The sequence below is a fragment of the Armigeres subalbatus genome, unplaced genomic scaffold (genome assembly GCF_024139115.2).
Source record: "Armigeres subalbatus isolate Guangzhou_Male unplaced genomic scaffold, GZ_Asu_2 Contig377, whole genome shotgun sequence".
Classification (NCBI taxonomy): Eukaryota; Metazoa; Arthropoda; class Insecta; order Diptera; family Culicidae; genus Armigeres; species Armigeres subalbatus.
In genome coordinates this window covers 155,707-175,292 of record NW_026943127.1, presented here as the reverse complement: position 1 = coordinate 175,292, position 19,586 = coordinate 155,707, and the positions used below count along the sequence as shown (strand labels likewise).

Below are 19,586 nucleotides of genomic sequence, written 5' to 3'. Positions count from 1 at the left end.
TATGCAGTAAATTATCGAAGACCTTCGTGAATGTTCTCAACTCGTTTTCCAAATTGTTCTGGATGTGTGATGCTTGCACGAAACTCATGAAATGTGCACAATTCAAGTCTACTATTTCTAAGGGTCGATTGCTGAAAGACATGAGATCGCCCACGCTAAACTCAAAGCGGAAACAGTTAAGCAGGGAGAACAGATCGCTCAGTTCTCGAAATGCATCGCTCTTTCAAATCCGAGTCGCTCCAGTCCGAGAATTCCCACACGCCAACCACCTTTGAAACGACGTCTCATCAGTAAATCTCTCTTAAGCGGAACTAGAGTAAATTTTTGCTCTGTTTCTGCAGAGGTTCTTAGTGTCCCAGAACCCGTAGTTCGAACCCGGCTGTAAGATTAAAGAAAGTTGCACTCAGACCAAAGACCTGGCCGACAGGAATACTTTTTCGCGAGTTTGAGAATCTCTCAAAAAACGTATGGATGCCCCATGCAAACACGCCGTTGTGGTGAATTAGAAGTATTGAGTATTTCTTGACAACGAAGTACAAAATTCGCAAAATTAGTCTGAAGAATGATCGTTGTTCCAAAGATTTTGAGTTTTTCAGTAATTCACAGCATACCCTGATTGATAAGAAAATTATTTTGAGCTTTTTAGTGGAATGTTTTCACCTGCCATAAGACGAGTTTATACAATCCCATTGAATTCCACCACTTAATTGTATCTTGACAGATACGTATTTCGACCTCAACAGTAAGGCCGTCTTCAGTGTCTCGTACTCGACTCGTGAAGTCGAGTCAAGTACGAGACACTGAAGACGGCCTTACTGTTGAGGTCGCAATACGTATCTGTCAAGATACAATTAAGTGGTGGAATTCAATGGGATTGTATAAACTCGTCTTATGGCAGGTGATACTCTGATTTTTTAAAACTAAAATCATGATTGATTACTTTGCATGTTTTTCAAGATTATTTATTGCGGATCTTTTCAAAATTTACCATTTTGCGGATTCCGCAAAGTTCTTCCGCAGCTGTCAAAGTTCTACCGCAAGCCTGAAAGTCTTCAATACACTGAAACAAAAATCTGATATTTGGCGTTGTCATCGTAGAATGCCATGCCAAACAGCAGAGAGAAACTATGAAGTGACGCTGCGGTGGTTTAAAAATTGAACCGTAAAGAGGAAAAAAAAACATTTACAATTATCGAACATCATTATTCTCTACATTTTCTCCCTTCTGTAGGTACTCAATTAATGTAACTAAAAATAAAAAATCAGTTGGATTTAATCAAAATCCAGTCCATGCACACTCCACCTCAAGTTCATTTCCATACCAAATGCAATAGAAACACAATTCAAGTTCGATTTTAGGCTTTTTTCATCAACATTCAATTAGGGGGAATGACGGCTTTGGCAGGTTTTGTTCTATTATTGGCAGGGGGTTTTTTATGCCTGACTAGGCTCAAATTTGGCCTAAACATTCTCTGCATATCAAAGAATATTGTGGCAAAATTTCATAAAATTTGGTCGACAAAAACCCCCCTGCCAATAATAGAACAAAACCTGCCAAAGCCGTATTTCCCCCTATATACCAGTTTTTATTCTTTCAAACGTGATCTAAGTTGACTCATTTCCCACAAAAAATGAGAAAATTGAATAGTATAATAATTAGGAACACACAAAAACTGGCTAATGGTTCATCTACAATTTGTTTTCAAATCCAATATAACAATTATGTCCTGGCAACATTTGAGTTATTAAATTTCGTTTAGTCTTTAATTTCGTAAACATAAATCAAATCCTAATTTTAGCATAGCATAGTTACGGTGTACTTCGTAGATTGGACACTAGTGATACTCATGTTTTTCTTTTGAAATCCTTATTCAGATTGCTATCAGAAATCAAGGTGGGTGTGGTCTTTGATTTCAATCTAGGATAAAAATAACAAAAGCATGAGGATTACTACTCCTGGCCACGCCCATCTTCACCGTAACTTGGGAGGGGAAGGAAGTGTTGATGTAGTACTTACTTAACGAGAGGCCCCCGACTCAGCGACACCCTCATAAGTAAGTACCACGGAGTTGGATATTGGGGAAGGTGTTCGTTGGATCAGGATTTGCCTGTAGCTGACAATGTGACCGTGGTAGATCTTAAACCGTAACACACCACGCAAAGGTGTTTACCCAGCGTTACGGGGAATAAATCAAATCCTAATTTTATAATACATAATTTCTAATATTTTTACTCAAAACAGATAGCCTTTATTTTCTTAATGCTATAAATACGGTATTATAGTGTATAAAAATAAACATAGTTTGGTTAAGAAGTGTTTAATTTTGAGATTTAATGTAAATTTAAATGTGTAGGTTTCGAATTGTGACAAAATATTTGTTTAGGTTCTGCCGAGACATTGTAAAGTCAATAGTTTGGCAGTGTTGATTATAGATGGCCATCATCTGATTGAGAGGTCCAAATTTTGCATAATTTGTACGGCAGTGATTAATTAAAAATGTATGTCGATGACTCAGTTGTCGAGATGGTATGTAGAAATTTAAATTTGATAAAATGTTTGTTGAATCGATACGCTGCGAAACTATATCGTTAATAAATGAAACCATTGCAGTTTCACGACGCTCTTTCAAAGATTGAATGTTTATAAACTTACAGCGTGCCTCATATGATGGAAGTGGGAATGTTGACCAACCTAATTTACGAAGAGCAAATAATAGAAATTGTTTTTGTACTGATTCTAATCTTTTTTCGTGTGTTATTGAAAATGGAGACCATACAATGCTGCAATATTCCAGTATCGACCTTACATAAGCAATATATAATGTTTTAATTGTGTATGGGTCATGAAAGTTATAGCAGAAACGTTTTATAAAACCCATCATATTATTTGCTTTATGAATAATGGTGTTGTAATGGTCGATGAACGTTAGTTTGGAGTCTAAGATAATTCCTAAATCCCTAACTCAATCGCATTTCTCTATAACCTGGTTTCCTAATGTAATTGAGAGATTTTATGCTGTTCTTTTTCTGCTGAATGATATAAGGTTACATTTTACATTCAGTTGCAATAGGCTTTTATTGTACTATTCGTAGAATGAGCATATTTCGTTCTGGAATATGTTGAGGTCATTTTTATTCCCTATTTCCAAAAAGAGCTTCATGTCATCTGCATAGATTAACACTTTAATTTTGTCAAGAATGAAGGAAATGTCGTTTACATATATTATGAATAATGGAGGCCCCAAATGAGAGCCCTGGGGGACACCGGAAGTGGCTTGAATGGGTTTTGATCGTTTGTTGTTAAATTTTATAATCAATTGGCGATCAGTTAAGTAGGATTCAAGCCATTTGAGTAGTCCCGGCTCAATTCCAGTTTTTTTTTTTCAATTTAAATAGAAGCATGGGTATATCTATGCGATCAAATGCTTTACTGAAGTCAGTATAAAGAGCTTCTACATGGTTTCCTTTATCCATTGCATTCAGGGTATAGTCAACAAATTCAAGAAGATTAGTTGAACTTGAACGCCCTTTACAGAAGCCATGCTGTGCGTCTGTTATTCGGTTTTTTACTTGTTTGAATAATTTTTCGTTTACTATGGCCTCAAAAAGTTTTGGAATGCAAGAGATAATGGCTATTCCACGATAATTACGTATGTCTGATTTTTTTCCAGATTTGAAAATGGGTATCAAAAATGAGTTTTTCCATATATTTGGGAATTCTCCTGATTCTAGTGACATATTAAATAGCCAAAATAATGGAGTGGTAAGTTCCACTGCTAGGGTTTTCATAAATATAGGAGGGATTCCATCAGAACCAGGACCTTTCGAAGCATCTAAACTACGTAGGGCCTGCAAAATGTCATGGACATGAAGTTGATTCACTCCAATATCATTTGAAAAGTCTGGGAAAAATGCAAAATAGTCGCGGTCACGATCATTTTCAGAAAATGTAGAATAGGTTTCCTGGAAAAAATCTGCAAAAAGATTACAGTTCTTTTCCGAGCTATCCCCCGCGTTTTCGTCAAGATGCATAATTGATGGAAAGTTATTAGATTTCAGTTTAGTTTTTACGTAATTAAAGAAGTTCTTTGGACAGGACTTTATTTCGCTCTCAGTTTTTGAATTGTAATCTTCCAAAGCGTTATTGATAGCGTAATCCAATTGATCACATACGTCCAAGTAATATGCTAAATTTTCATTACTGTTATGACTTTTGTTGTTTGATTTGCCGATTATACCAAATTGGATCTTTATTATATGTCAGAGAATATGTCAGATAATAATCTGTAAAAAGTGTTAACAGATGCTTCGACATTTTCTTCATTTCTTAAAACTCTTTGCCAGTTTACACTACTTAACCTACCTCAAATATTTTCATAGTTCACTAAATTGTATTCAAAGACATCCTCATACTCACAATCGTAGGGTCTTTGTTGTTCATGTATGAATAACGAGTATACGATTGCAGTGTGGAACGCTTCATTTTTCCACAATGGATTGATAGATTCTGTTACACAGAAATCTTCATAGATATTTGCCAGCAAGAGGTCCAAATAGCAATTTTGATTGTTTTTTGTATGATTAATTTGGTTCAATCCTAAACTTGCAAACTTGTCAAAAATTAATTGCAAAGTTTCGTTATCCCCAACGACTGGCAGTAGGATACATTCGTTTTCTGAGTCTAGAATAAAGTCAGCATTGCGTTGGTTAAAGTCCCCATAGATGTGAACGTTAACCTCCGGTGGATGTTCTGATAGTATTTGTTCAGCGCACTCAAAAAAAGATTCATAGTTGTGCTTACAAGCATGATTAGGTGGGAAATATACCGATGCGAATATATGCATTTCTCCAGCTATATGGGTTTTTACCCAGACATGCTCAAATTCATTGAATTTATTTGTTGTGATGATTTCTGAATTAAAGTTTGCTGATATAGCTATTAGAACACCACCACCGGACTTTTTCTGAGACGTTAGAAAACTCCTGTCATCTCTAAATACATTAAAGTTACTTCCAAACATTTCTTCACTCCTAACGCTTTCATCCCAGCTTGTTTCAGTTGCCAGAATAATCGAAAAGGATGAGCTTAATAAATTTTTAAATATATCCTTCATTTTGGCTGGGCAATAAATTAGAACTTCAGTCGAATTCTGTTTCTGCGAAGAAGTTTTTGGAAGTATGACGGTCGAAGAAATATTTACCTCTTCTGATGTTTCATTTAGCTTGTTATTTTCACTTGTTAATGTTACTTCCGGAGAGTGCGTCATTGTCGATGAAAATTTGATGGGCTGTAGAATTTATATGCGGCCTTCCTAGTGCGTTGAAGTTGTTGAGTGCGTTCACTGGAAAGGAAAGGCGGTGTGATTGAACGTCTGCCAAGGCGTCGTTGCGAGATATTCCTAGATCCTCGTGTACATCCAGGAAAATTTGACGCAATAGTTGAAAGTCTGTTGGTAGTCCTTCAGATGCTAGCATTGCAGTGGCGCTGGTTTTGGTGGTTCCACGAATGCATACTGCAGGTGGCTGGTCGTGCAAGTATGACAGGAACATCCGCACAATGTCCATAATTTTTGGGTCCCGTAGTCGTGCGTCGATCACCAGACGCAGATTGCTTTGTGAGTCTTACTATAGGTGGTCGCATTGGGTCCAGCAGAGGGGGGTGCTCGATTTCCATTTGAAGTCGGCTTTCACTGCTGCAAGAAAGTTGTGCTGGCTGTTGCTGTTGTTGTTGGTTTTGTGACTGTTGATAGTTTTCTGGTTGATGTTGTTCTTTTTGAATAGGTGGTTCTGCTCGATATGGGTTGATAGTTTCACCCTTTCTAAAATTAATTAGTTTTGGGACCGATAGACCAGAAACAGGATGGTCGGTGATAGAGGGTGGACCGGCAAATTTAACTTTAGCAATAGCAAGTAGTTCCTTGTCTTTACCCATGTGTCCTTGAGTATGATCTTTGACAGTTGCAGGTGGTTTGTTGCTAATACGAACGGATTGTTGCTTCCTTCGTTTCCTTCGTTGTCTAGCCTTATCAAAGGCTTTTTCTTGGATCTTTTGCCTATTCAGCTTGTTGTCGTATGTCGACCAGTCTGGCCTCCAATACCATTTATTTCCCAGCATCCGCCAACCAGCGGAGGAAAGGTCTTTTTTCGGTTGAGCTTCGTTGCTTAATTTAGAGAATTTGGCTCGACGCTCAGCAAACAGGTCCATGATTGCATTATTGGTCACGTCTTGCTGGGACTGTTGATTTTGTTGTTGTCGTAGATGATCTGATGCCTTTTGCCGTTCATTGGAGTCTTGGAAAGATTGTTGTTGCTGTTCTTGTTGTTGATGTTGTTGGTGTTGATGCAGTTCTTGTTGTTGTGGAGGCAGCTCAGTAGTCGAAAGGTCGTATAGCTCGTCTGCCAAAGTGTTGAGTAAAGGAAGTGAATTTATTTCTGCACTTTTACTTAAGTTGGAAACAGCAGCAGAAACATGTTTCACTTCATCCAATAGTTCATCCAAATTTTTTTGATTCAGTGAGGACTAGGGAAGATATGTGTAAGGACATAAACGTGAACCTTCTTACGAACGAGCGTGAGGTGATCCAAAGGTGGCGGCAGCACTACGAAGAGCACCTGAATGGCGATATGGCAGACAACGGTGGCGGTATGGTAATGAACCTAGGAGCACGCGCGCAGGACATGCGATTTCCGGCTCCGAATCTCCAGGAAATCCAGGAGGAGATCGGCCGGCTGAAAAACAACAAAGCCCCTGGAGTTGACCAACTACCGGGAGAGCTGTTTAAACACGGTGGTGAGGCACTGGCTAAAGCGCTGCACTGGGTGATTACCAAGGTTTGGGAGGATGAGGTTCTGCCGCAGGAGTGGATGGAAGGTGTCGTTTGTCTCATCTACAAAAAGGGTGATAAGCTGGATTGTAGCAACTACCGCGCAATCACATTGCTGAACGCCGCCTACAAGGTACTTTCCCAAATTTTATGCCGCCGACTAACACCAATTGCAAGAGAGTTCGTGGGGCAGTACCAGGCGGGATTTATGGGTGAACGCTCTACCACAGACCAGGTGTTCGCCATACGTCAGGTATTGCAGAAATGCCGCGAATACTACGTGCCCACACATCATCTATTTATCGACTTCAAAGCCGCATATGATACAATCGATTGGGACCAGCTATGGCAGCTAATGCACGAAAACGGATTTCCGGATAAACTGATACGGTTGATCAAGGCGACGATGGATCGGGTGATGTGCGTAGTTCGAGTTTCAGGGGCATTCTGGAGTCCCTTCGAAACCCGTAGAGGGTTACGGCAAGGTGATGGTCTTTCGTGTCTGCTATTCAACATCGCTTTGGAGGGAGTAATACGAAGGGCAGGGATTGACACGAGTGGTACGATTTTCACGAAGTCCGTCCAGTTATTTGGTTTCGCCGACGACATTGATATCATGGCACGTAACTTCGAGAGGATGGAGGAAGCCTACATCAGACTGAAAAGCGAAGCTAAACGGATTGGACTAGTCATCAACACGTCGAAGACGAAGTATATGATAGGAAAAGGCTCAAGAGAGGTCAATGTGAGCCACCCACCACGAGTTTCTATCGGTGGTGACGAAATCGAGGTGGTTGAAGAATTCGTGTACTTGGGCTCACTGGTGACCGCCGATAACGATACCAGCAGAGAAATTCGGAGACGCTTAGTGGCTGGAAATCGTACGTACTTTGGACTCCGCAAGACGCTCCGATCGAATAGAGTTCGCCGCCGTACCAAACTGACTATCTACAAAACGCTTATAAGACCGGTAGTTCTCTACGGACACGAGACCTGGACGATGCTCGTGGAGGACCAACGCGCACTGGGAGTTTTCGAAAGGAAAGTGTTGCGTACCATCTATGGTGGGGTGCAGATGGCGGACGGTACGTGGAGGAGGCGAATGAACCACGAGTTGCATCAGCTGTTGGGAGAACCATCCATCGTTCACACCGCGAAAATCGGAAGACTGCGGTGGGCCGGGCACGTAGCCAGAATGTCGGACAGTAATCCGGTGAAAATGGTTCTCAACAACGATCCGACGGGAACAAGAAGGCGAGGTGCACAGCGGGCAAGGTGGATCGATCAGGTGGAGGACGACTTGCGGACCCTCCGCAGACTGCGTGGTTGGCGAAGTGCAGCCATGAACCGAGCTGAATGGAGAAGTCTTTTATGTGCAGCACAGGCCATTCCGGCCTTAGTCTGATGATAAATAAATAAATAGGGAAGATGGCACCAGGTCGCTTCTGAGGTCATTTATTAGTTGTGGAATAAGGCCCATTGAAATTGTTGTTGTTTCCATCGCCTCCACTGCTGCTGCTGTAGCTGATTTAACCGCCTTTTCTACTATGAGGTCGTCCGGAGGAGGTGTGTCCAAAAATGCTGATAGCTTGTTTTTAATTTCTGTAGCGTATGCTCTGTTGTTGTTGGTGACATTGATGACGCCCCGCTCAATGTTGGTAAGCATTGTTTCGACGTGAGCAATCGCCTCATCGTGTGTGTTGTTTAACGTCTCAAAATTTGTGAGCACCTTATGATTTGCCACTAATGTGTGTTCAATGTTCTCAGAGATGTTTTTCAGAGACATTGATAATTTATTTAGATTGAGCTCTTGCGCGAACTTTTCTTGGCAATCATTACAAAGAGGCAGCATAAAAGTGCGTAGCACTTCTTCGTGATTCCTTTGGACGCCTATGCATGCTGCATGAAAGGTGCGTTTGCAAGATCCATAACAGCGCCTTAAAAAGTGATTGTCACTTTGCGCACAATTTCTTATTCCACACTTCATGGCACAATTAAACGCGAAATGCGCGCGGGTCAGGTCACAATATTTAAAAAATAAACACGGAGGGGTAAAGTTGAACGCGAGGAAAACGTATGGGTATGTAAAATAAAAAATATTTATCACGTCAAGTTTGAATGTTTAAAAATAGTTAAGACGCCGCGATACTAGACGAGTGGCTACACGATGAGAAAAAAAATAAAATTAAATACTTGCGGAGCGCAACGACACACAACCGCCTTCGTCAACCACTCGTGATGGAAAAAACTTCGGCAACAACACCAGTTTCTCTCTTTTCCATCTTTCGGGGAATCTACACTCATCTAGGCATCTTTGCATTGCTAGCCTGAACATGTTCGGGATAGCTATGATTGCTGCCTTGATAGCGCTGTTCGGAACTCCAACAGGCGCTGGAGCTTTGTTCGTTACCAGGGATTGGGTCACCGCGAGTAACTCTTCGTTCGTCACCGGAGCCACCATTTCGGCCGCACCCATAGGCTTTCCTCGGTATGATGGCGTCACACGCGCGTGATAGGACAGCTACCAACGCATCCTCACTTCGACCTTCAGTGTTGGCTTCCAGTCCCAGGGCCGCGGTGAGAACTTCCCTGTCGAAGTGATTGGTTCCTCACCCCCGGACCCCCAGACAGGGATCGCCGGACCTCGGATGTTGCACGCCATAGTTGATCTTGAAGCGATTTGCTAGATGATAACTATGGGTGCAACCCTCGTCCACCCTCCAGTCCAAGTTTGGTGCCAGACCAGGACTGACAAACGCTACGTCAACCCATGACTCGACCCCGTTCCTTATGAACGTGCTAGCGGAACCATCATTAACTAGCACTGCGTCGAGCTTCATTAGAGCCTCTAGTAACGCTTAACCCCTACGACTGGTGCTGCAGCTGCCCCACTCCACTGCCCAAGCGTTGAAATCTCCTGCTATGACGACCGGCTTACGACCCATTAGGTCAGACGATAGCATATCGATCATCTGGTTGAACTGTTCTAATGGCCACCTTGGTAGGGCCTAGCAGCTACAATAGAACATACCATTGATCTTAGCTATCGCGACACCCACAGCAGAAGAGTGTACCACCTCTTGGATCGTGTACCGTCTTGTTGTGCAAATAGCCACCATCCTAGACCCGTCCGTCACCCAATTGCCGTTATCGACAGGGACGTTGTACGGGTCGGACAGGAGGGCGACATCGGTCCTCGACTTCGAGACCGACTGCCACAGCAGCTGCTTGGCAGTTGCACAGTGATTAAGATTCAGCTGTGTTACTTGCACGACTTATTCTTATTTTTCTCTCCGATGGGACACGAAGACCCACCCATAACGTGGTTACAGGCTTGCTCTTTGCTGGCGCAGATAAAGCACTTTGGTGCCTTATCACATTCATACGCCTTGCTTACTTCCTCACCACAACGACGACAAAGGTTGCTACTGTCTGGGCCCTTAAAATTGTAGGACTTGTGCACCTGTCCACTGAAGGCGGCTGGAGTTTGCTCACTGGGCACTCTGACCAGCCGATCTTCAACTTCCCTCGCTCCATTACCTTTTTGGCTTCCGCAACCGGTAACCTAAGGGGCAAGCCAGAGTAAACGCGACGAGCGATGCGACGCGACTCATGTAAAATAATAACAATCATTATCAACAGGCTGTCAAATTGCACTGTCGCGTTGCGTCGCATCGCACGTCGCGTTTACTCTGGCTTGCCCCTAAGGTAGGCTACCTGCGTGCCAAAGGGACCGCCTCTTAGGCGTACAGAGGTCTTGTCGACCTCTGTACCGCACTGGTCTCTGACGGCAGAGACGACGTCGTCCGCGTTCGTGACCTCGTCCTGTTGCTTGCACTGGAGGGTCACTTCCGCCCCAACGACCTCACCTCGGGGTCGTCACCCAAGACCTCTTGGGCCAGCTTCATGTAGTCAGTCCCACTAGCCTGCGCTCCGCGTTTCAGAACCAAGATCATTTCATCGGTCTTGGTGCGTCTGACGCTTCGCACGTCCTGACCCAGAAAGATTTTCGGCCGCCTGCATCGATTTAAGGACTTCCCAGCCAACACAAAGTCGCATGTGCTAGCGAATAAGTATACATCTTCTTCTTCTTCTTATTGGCATTACATCCCCACACTGGGACAGAGCCGCCTCGCAGCTTAGTGTTCATTAAGCACTTCCACAGTTATTAACTGCCAGGTTACCATTTTTGCATTCGTATATCATGAGGCTAGCACGATGATACTTTTATGCCCAGGGAAGTCGAGACAATTTCCAATCCGAAAATTGCCTAGACCGGCACCGGGAATCGAACCCAGCCACCCTCAGCATGGTCTTGCTTTGTAGCCACGCGTCTTACCGCACGGCTAAGGAGTATACATGGTGGAGGCGATATAGGCGCATTCCTCCATTTGACTGCATGCAAAATGTATGTATATGGACTCCACTTTGTACACTTATTCGCTATGATATACGATCTTGTGTTTACTGGGTTCAGCGTGCTTTGCCTTATCCGTTTTCACCAACAAGGCCTCGCCTCTGTACTTAGCTTTCTTTGCGGGTCAAGATGCGTTCGACTTCCGTTTTGCCCTACTGACCAGCTGCCAGGGATTTTCGGTCTGTTGTACCGATGGCACAGGCTGGCTTGGAAATAGCCGTTTAGAATCGTACAGTGCTGTAGTGTTTTTTCGTATATCATCAGTTGCCGTTATCTACAAATTTGTTCAAGAGGTCAAAACATTGTCACAAGTTATATGGTTTTATTTTTTTTGTAAAATTTGTTTGTTCATTAATTGAGTAAAAAATTAATTACATAAATAACTATTCATACATCAATTTCTTGCGCTGCTACGTCGATAACATTATTACTTTGCATAATAAAGCTGACATAATTTGCAAACAATTTCAAGATTTGAATTTTTTTTCTTTATGTCTATACCAAGTAGTTGCGGTCTTAGTAATTGCTCTGCCGAAAGCCTGCGATATCCGTTGAGAGTAGCGGATATCATCTGCTGCAGTAGTCTCCAGGCCGCTTCCACCCGTACACAAGCACTGAGCTTATGCTCAAGCGCTTAGATCCTGCGTTGCAGTATTGGCAATTTTGTCCATCGGCTCTGTTCATTCGAAACATCAGCTCCCGATGCTCCAATTTACGATTTACGGCCAGGAATAGGGTGGTTTGTTGGCTTGGTGTCAGTTGCTTCCTTGAAATATTCTTCCAAATTTTCCCCCAATGTTCTCTTGGATGTTCTTGTGACACTTTGGGATCTTCCGTTTGCTCAATAAGAAAAGTGTGAATGGCTGCTGCAGATGGATTCTGTTGGGTTTGCGGGTGAAGCAAAGCAAAAGTCGCAAGGAACAACTTTAGACATGGACAATCAGCGAGTAGATTAGGATTTGCTTGAAGTATAAAAGATCTATCGATGTCCTGGGCATGACGGTTTGTCAGCAGAGAGCGGCATTTGAATATGGGCCATTGGAGCTTCACCCCACCTCTTTCTATATTCCGCGCCAAACTGTTGAATCGGCAGCCTTGCAGAAATGCCTCTCCATAGGAAAGTTCTCATCGTCATTGTTATTTTAGCGGTGTGTACAACAGCAGGAGTGAGCAGCGACGCCAGATACCAAAGTTTAGATGAGATGAACACATTTAGTAGGGTCACCCTTTGGTGTAAGCTGAGTGTGCGGAAGGAGTGAAGATACACTTGCTGTGTGAATTTGGCTACAAGAGCATCCCAGTTAAGTTTGTTCATTAGGCGTATGGAATTTGCAAACGTAACTCTCAAAATGTGCAGTGTGTTTTCGCACCTCAGCCAAGTACGGTGAGCGGCATGTCGTCGGTATAACCCACGGATATGGAGGTAGAATATTTCTCCAAACTAAGCCGTGCTTCAGACACTCATCCGAAGCGTTGAAACGTTTCTCGTATTTGCTCCATTCTGTTTCTGCACGTAATGATTACCGACACATCATCAGCGTACGCTATTACGAGATTCGGTCCAAATATGTCTTCTAGTTTTTTTTATCAGCGGTTGTAGATAGAGGATGAAGAGATGCATTGAGAGTGGGTCCCCTTAACGAACCTATCTCTCGATGGCCAAAGTTTCAGATAGATGCCCATTGACTAATAAGCGAGATGACGATAGTTCTCCTATTTTGTTGAGGAGACGAACGAGGTTCGTGTTGAAGCCGAGCGAGCACATGTTACGACAGAGGAAATTCCGATCGACGAGATCAAAAGCATGCCGAAGATCGAACGAAGCGTTGTTAAATTAGTGCTGTCTAATGAGCAGCTCGAAGTAGCTCGAAGTTGTTCCCGTCCTGCTCGTTCTTTTTTGTCAACAAATGGGCATGAGCAGGACAGGGAGAAACTTCGAGCTACTTCAAGCTCTCATTGGACAGCACTATTATTGATGAGTTGTGCCATGCGGTCTTAAGGCGTGCGTGGTTTGAAAGATATTACGATCCGAACTAGTACATTTCTGGGCATCACTCAGCATGTGGTGGGTTCTCATTACATTTTCGAGACGCTGCTTCAGTATGCGAGAGAGTGTTGGTAAAAACTCAAAATCTCAAAACTCAAGAACGATTCAAATCAATCGTGAGTTGAAACACACCCAACTCAGCACCAAAAGAAACATGGATGAGTAACTGTTGAATCATCCATTGAAATCATCATAGGTTTTCTTTTGTTCTCCTCCATAAAATAACAGTAAATTAACGTTCAACACATAGAACAATGGATACTCTTGCGTGAGTAAACAATAAATTTCCTCCAAATTGATTGTAAATACTTTTTGGAGCTAAATGATTTTTTTTGAGAAATAAGAGAAATGATCCGTTTCAGCATGAAAAACTCAGAGGTGATGCATTCCATTGAAATCACAAACGTGTTAGTCGCGTGGGAGCGCTCAATGATTGAGATTTATGAATGATTTTACCAACACTGGTAGTGATATGGGCCTCTACGAATGAGCAGTTTGATTGCCCCCTTTCTTTTTAACCAATACAATAATGCCGTCTACACAAAGGGGAAATTACCTGCTAGTGCCTCATTGATAACTAGTGAGAACTCTCTCCAGATGACGTCGAATGTTTTGAGATAGAATTCTCGCGGCAGAGAGTCGCCTCCAGGGGATTTGTTTGGGCTGCTGGACTTGATAGCTGTGAAGATATTCAGATGGAGTTATTTCACTCGCACAGGCCTCGTTGAATGGATCGTCGTCTGGAATAACTCTTCCGCATTCGAGCGTGTTGTCGGGATCCTTATTCTGTTTCGCCGGCAGCGTAAAGTCTACGGTAGAAATTGAACAGGTACTGCTCGATCTCTACCGGGTCATCGATGAGCTGATTGTCGTCGTCGAGTAGTTCAGTGATAGGTGTTTTTCTCCTCTTTTTTTCACCGAGTTGGAAATCGGTTCACCGGCTATGTACGTTTGATTGATGCGCATGAAAGCTTGCGAGAAGTTTGGTTGCAGGACCAACATTTGCGCCTTCACTCTGTTTATCGTTGACAGCATCGCAGCATTTTGGTAGTAGCCATCGTATGCTTGCCGTAATTCCACATATAACCGTTGGTAATTACGGTGGAAATCGTTGAAGGCTGCTTTTGATTTCCACCGAAAAAAAGCCACCACTGCATCCACGATACGAAGTTCCTTCGTTGACGTGTCCAATATTTCCAGCGTAATCGGAGTTCTTTAATGTTTTATTTATTTTATTTGAATCTTTCGTTTATTTGGAAGGCTCATTTGCCGTGACGCGTTACGGAGCCGAAATCAATACATTTCTCGATTCTTATACATAGTGTTAGTTTTGGGGAACCGAAAGACTCGCGGTTTAGTCGAGGTTAGGGAATACAATAATACAGTAGGAAAGAAAAGGATTTTAGGATGCTTAAGTAATTACGATGCTGATGTTCACATTGACATTCCTCGCATTTTTACATCTGTAGCGGGACAAACGAACTGTTTTCGGGAGACAACGACGAGAGGAAGACATACGGAAGGGATTAACGACAGACATTGAAATATACAACAAGGGGGAGACATTCGTAATGAGGTACGACAGACAAGGGAATGGGCAGACAATGATTACAGGCTTATATCAGCAACTTTCAAAAAAGGGTAGACCAGGGACATGTACTCACGCCCTAGGTGGAGAAACAGATTCGTGCTGTTAGAGCCTTATGGTAGGAAAAAGAGCAGACATGCGTATCGGCAGATCCCAGGTGACTACGTACAAGATGAATACATCACTAGGTGTTCCAATCTGCCAAATTCACGATTCAGCCATCTTGGATTTTAGTATGGGAGAGCCAGCCGGTTTGTTTTCGTTTTGCACTGAAAATGAACTTTTCACCCCCGCCTTCTTCTCTTCCTTGGCAGATTGGAGCAAGATGAATACACCACTAGGTGTTCCAATCTGCCAAATTCACGATTCAGCCATCTTGGATTTTAGTATGGGAGAGCCAGCCGGTTTGTTTATGTTTTGCACCGAAAATGAATTTTTCACCCCCGCCTTCTTCTCGTCCATAAATTGAGCAGACTGCAACACCTAGCTGTGTATTCATCTTGGATTGGAGCACCTACTAGTGTATTCATCTTGACTACGTAGGTTCTGGATAACGTAGATACGATCCAAGCAAGCAGAGGAATTGTGCGTGACGTACGTGAAACCTGTTTGAAGCCTGGAGCTTGTTTGAAGAGAGGCTCTACCAAACATCGATCAGCTGTAGCTGCTGTGTAGTGGCCAACAGAGCCGGGCTATGATTTTGGCCGGTCGCGTCACACTGTCGTATCACACAGTTGAAATCGCCAGCAATCAGTGTGTGTTCTGTATGCTGACGAAGATAGTATGCAAGTGTGCCGGTGTAGAAGCGTTCTCGTTCTGCTCGGAAAGCTGAGCCAGATGGAGCGTATATATTGCAGAGCGTCGTGTTCTGCACCCGAAGTGCAATCAGTGATCCGAAGCTTGTAGATTTTGCCATTTACTTCTGTTTCATGTTTGTTGTCGTGTTCTGCTACAATTCTCCGAGCTAGCTCAAGGTCGGTGACCTTGACTAATGCGCAGCCGAGTGCTCTGCTTGGCTGGAGACGGACAACTTGATCATATTGGAGATACAATGTGGATGCTACAAAGTCATGAAGCTCCTCGAAGGAAGGCTTCTTCGGCACGTTAGCGTAGTCGATACGAAACGTGTTTTCGCGATGAACGCTCATCGCGGCGGCACTCGCGGCGCTATTTCCGCTGGTTAGGTGTCACAGAAAAACTCGGAAAAAAATCAAAAGCCTGCGTGTGGCATCCACTGCGAAACACAACTACTCTGCTAGAAAGTTGAGCGCTAACTGATATATCACCTCGGATCTTATTCGCTTGACATTGTGGAATCCGTAGGATTTATAAAAATGCAGTCTTCTACAAATTAATTCAAGTGCTTGTCATAGGACGAGTTTGTACAATCCCATTGAATTGTACGTTAATTCGAGTGGTCAAAACGAAACTGTCGCAAACCATATTATTTCGGAACTCATCCGCTTGGAAGCGCTAGTATATATAAGAATATTCGTTGGGTTAGATATTTTGGAGTTCGTAAGATAAGTTGTCATCTTCTACAGATTTGTTCAACAGGTCAAACATTCATTATTCTGAGGAAACGCCCACTTCTAAAGAGTTCGATCTGGGAAAACGCGATATTTTTGTTGAAAAGGAACCTTCTGTGGGCCCTCCTTAGCCGTGCGGTAAAACGCGCGGCTATAAAGCAAGACCATGCTGAGGGTGGCTGGGTTCGATTCCCGGTGCCGATCTAGGCAATTTTCGGATTTTTTTTTTTTTCGTTTGTCGGGTAAAGATCACTGCGTCCAGATTTTAGGACTATTGTGATATACCCTTTTGCTGTGAAATACGCAAGTTATCTCAGTAACATGTTTGTCACTGAGATACCTTGGTATCGACTGAACTCAAGACCATCTATTATTGATGAATAGAGATCCTGAGTTACAGTATGTGACTCCCCCATTCTGGCGAGACTAGCTTTATGAAGCCAACCACGTCCTTGGGGGACAAGATCCATATGTCAGCAGGCTCTAAAAAGGGCTTGCTGAGAACTTTGAACCTACGTTGGATGAGTGCACTGCAATAGCAGAGGATGTGTTCTGATGTTTCTCTCTCCTCGTCACAGAAGCGGCAATTTGAGGTTTGGATTGCTCCGATCTTTTGTAGATGGTATCTGCAGGGGCAGTGTCCAGTTATTAGACCGGTGTAGATGTTGAGATCCCTTTTGTTGAGACCTAATAGTTGTTGGGTTTTCTTGGGGTTAATCGTTACGAGCCTTTTGGATTGGCTCGTATGGGGAAGTGCATTCCAGTTTGATGTGATTTGACTGACCATATATTTGTTCAGTTTCATTTTTACAGAGCAGTCTGAGATCCCGCAGAAGGGCTCAGGGCCAATGAACCTTTCATTAGATCCATTCCTGGCTAGCTCATCAGCAATCTCGTTTCCCTCTAGACCAGAGCTTCCCAAACTTTTGGGTATGCGACCCACCTAGCAAAATTCTATATGTCTCGCGACCCACCTATGAAAAAATGCATTTTACCAAGTAGTATTAAGCATTAATCGAATCAGAATGTCATCTGTTTCGGCTTCATCCACATAAAAAATATTCACGTTACCTTACATGTACAAATGCAAAAAATGACGAACATGGTATTGTTCGTCAAAATGTTAGCGTTTTTATTTTACTTCATTGGGGGGACAGCTTTTAGCCATAAATGTTTAAATAAAATAGCGTGGATATTTAAAATAAAATACGGTTTGAACTTGAAATAATGTTCCTGAAAAAAATGATCAAAAGGTTCGGCATTCGAGCTGCAATTAATATTTGTTCTGCGCGACCCACTAACAATCCGCTCGCGACCCCCCTGGGGGTCGGGACCCACAGTTTGGGAAACCATGCTCTAGACCCGTATGTCCTGGGATCCAATATAGGTAGACTCGATTGCGTATGGATAAGTTTTTCAAAGCCAGAATGCATTCCCACACTAGCTTTGATTTACAAGTGTAGTTATTAAGCGACTTAAGTGCCGCTTGGCTGTCAGAGAAAATACATATTTTTGCAAATCTATACTTTCTCCTCAGGCATAATAACACGCATTCTAATATTGCATATATTTCCGCCTGAAATACTGTGGGCCACTGTCCTAAGTGGACAGAAATTTTTGTTGTAGGGCCATAGATTCCGGATCCTGTCAGATTATTAATTTTCGAACCATCTGTGAAGAAATTTATAGAGCCTGTTGGAACGCTGGGTCCACCTCCTTCCCATTCCTGGCGGGAAGGAATGAACACATCGTAAGGTAAGTCATAATTGACTACCGTTTCCATCCAGTCACTACAAATTCCTATTGCGGGATTTATGGCAAATTCATTTAATATGCTGAGGTGACCCGTAAGGTCTCCCGACAGCAGTGTTTTTGTTCTCTTTAACCTTAGAGCACTTTTTTCCGCTTCCAGCTTTATGAATTGATCTAACCGGGGCAGGTGAAGCATTGCGTCTAGGGCCAAAGTGGGTGTACTACGAACTGCACCAGTGATGGCTATGCAAGCGGTGCGTTGTATTTTGTTGAGCTTAGCCCTTGCAGCAGCCTCATTAGTTTTAGGCCACCAGACAAGGGAAGCGTAAGTTGTCCTGGGACGGACAATGGTTTTATATATCCACATGATCATACTTGATTTTAGGCCCCATCTTTTACCAAGGGTTTTTGAACAAACCCGAAGTGTATTGAGACCTTTCTGCACAACTGATTGGAGATGAGAGTTCCAATTAAGCTTTGCGTCGAGTATGACACCTAGATATTTTACTTCACTTGAATAAACTAATTGTGTTTGATTCTAGAAAAGGGGTTTCAGTTGTACCTTTCTCCGTTTGGTGAAAGGGATAATAGAAGTTTTTGTAGGATTTATGCCTAGTTGATACTTTTGACAGGGCTGCGAAATGGTGAGTTGACATCCGGGAAGGGGCGCCTAACATAGCTCTGGTCCTCACAAGTTCCAATACTCACGCTTCCACGGGTCTTCCGATGACAATTGACCGCCAGCTAAGGGTTGCGTACTTAGCTGGTAGTGCAGCCTGGGCACTGTTGTCCTTCTGACATCAGCTAGAGTGAGAGGGTGCGTCCCGTGGGGTCTGCCTAGGATGTGGTGGGGTTCGACAGTGGGCTCTGTTGAACTTCTATAAAAAGCTGCATGTGTCCCCAAGCAGGCCCTATCAAAGCGACCGTGTGCCGCTCAAAGCGCACTAGCCTAGTCCTGGTGTTGGGTGGGACTTTAAACAAATTTGACCCGACTGATCGAGCGTCTGTCCACCAAGGAGGTGCGGCTCCAACAGCGTCTGTTCTGGCATCCAGCGGCTGAGTATGAAATGCTATTCCCCGGAAGCTATACCTAAGATGGCAGCCCCATCCCGGTGGATAGGGAACCTTGGGCCAACAACCTACTGTTCCCGAAACATCAATTTGTTCGAGAATCCGATAATGAAAGAATATGGACTGATTTTACGGCGACGACTCTTAGCGCGAAACAACGGACACGAATAGGAACATGGAACGTTTTAACCCTAGCCCAGCAGGGTAAATTGGCACAACTTGCCAATGAGGCACGCCGCATGAAGCTTGAGATCCTGGGACTGAGTGAAGTCCGTTGGCCAAACTTTGGAGAACACAGAACGCCGTCGGGACAAGTTCTGCTATACTCTGGTTTACGAGGTGAACACGCTCCCCGGCA

At 43.3% G+C, this 19,586-nt stretch overlaps 1 protein-coding gene across 1 annotated transcript in view; it reads left to right on the top strand.

Annotated features, from left to right (window-relative positions):
* Positions 1–19,586, top strand: part of LOC134204059 (uncharacterized) — a 249,619-nt gene that overhangs the window by 159,233 nt on the left and 70,800 nt on the right.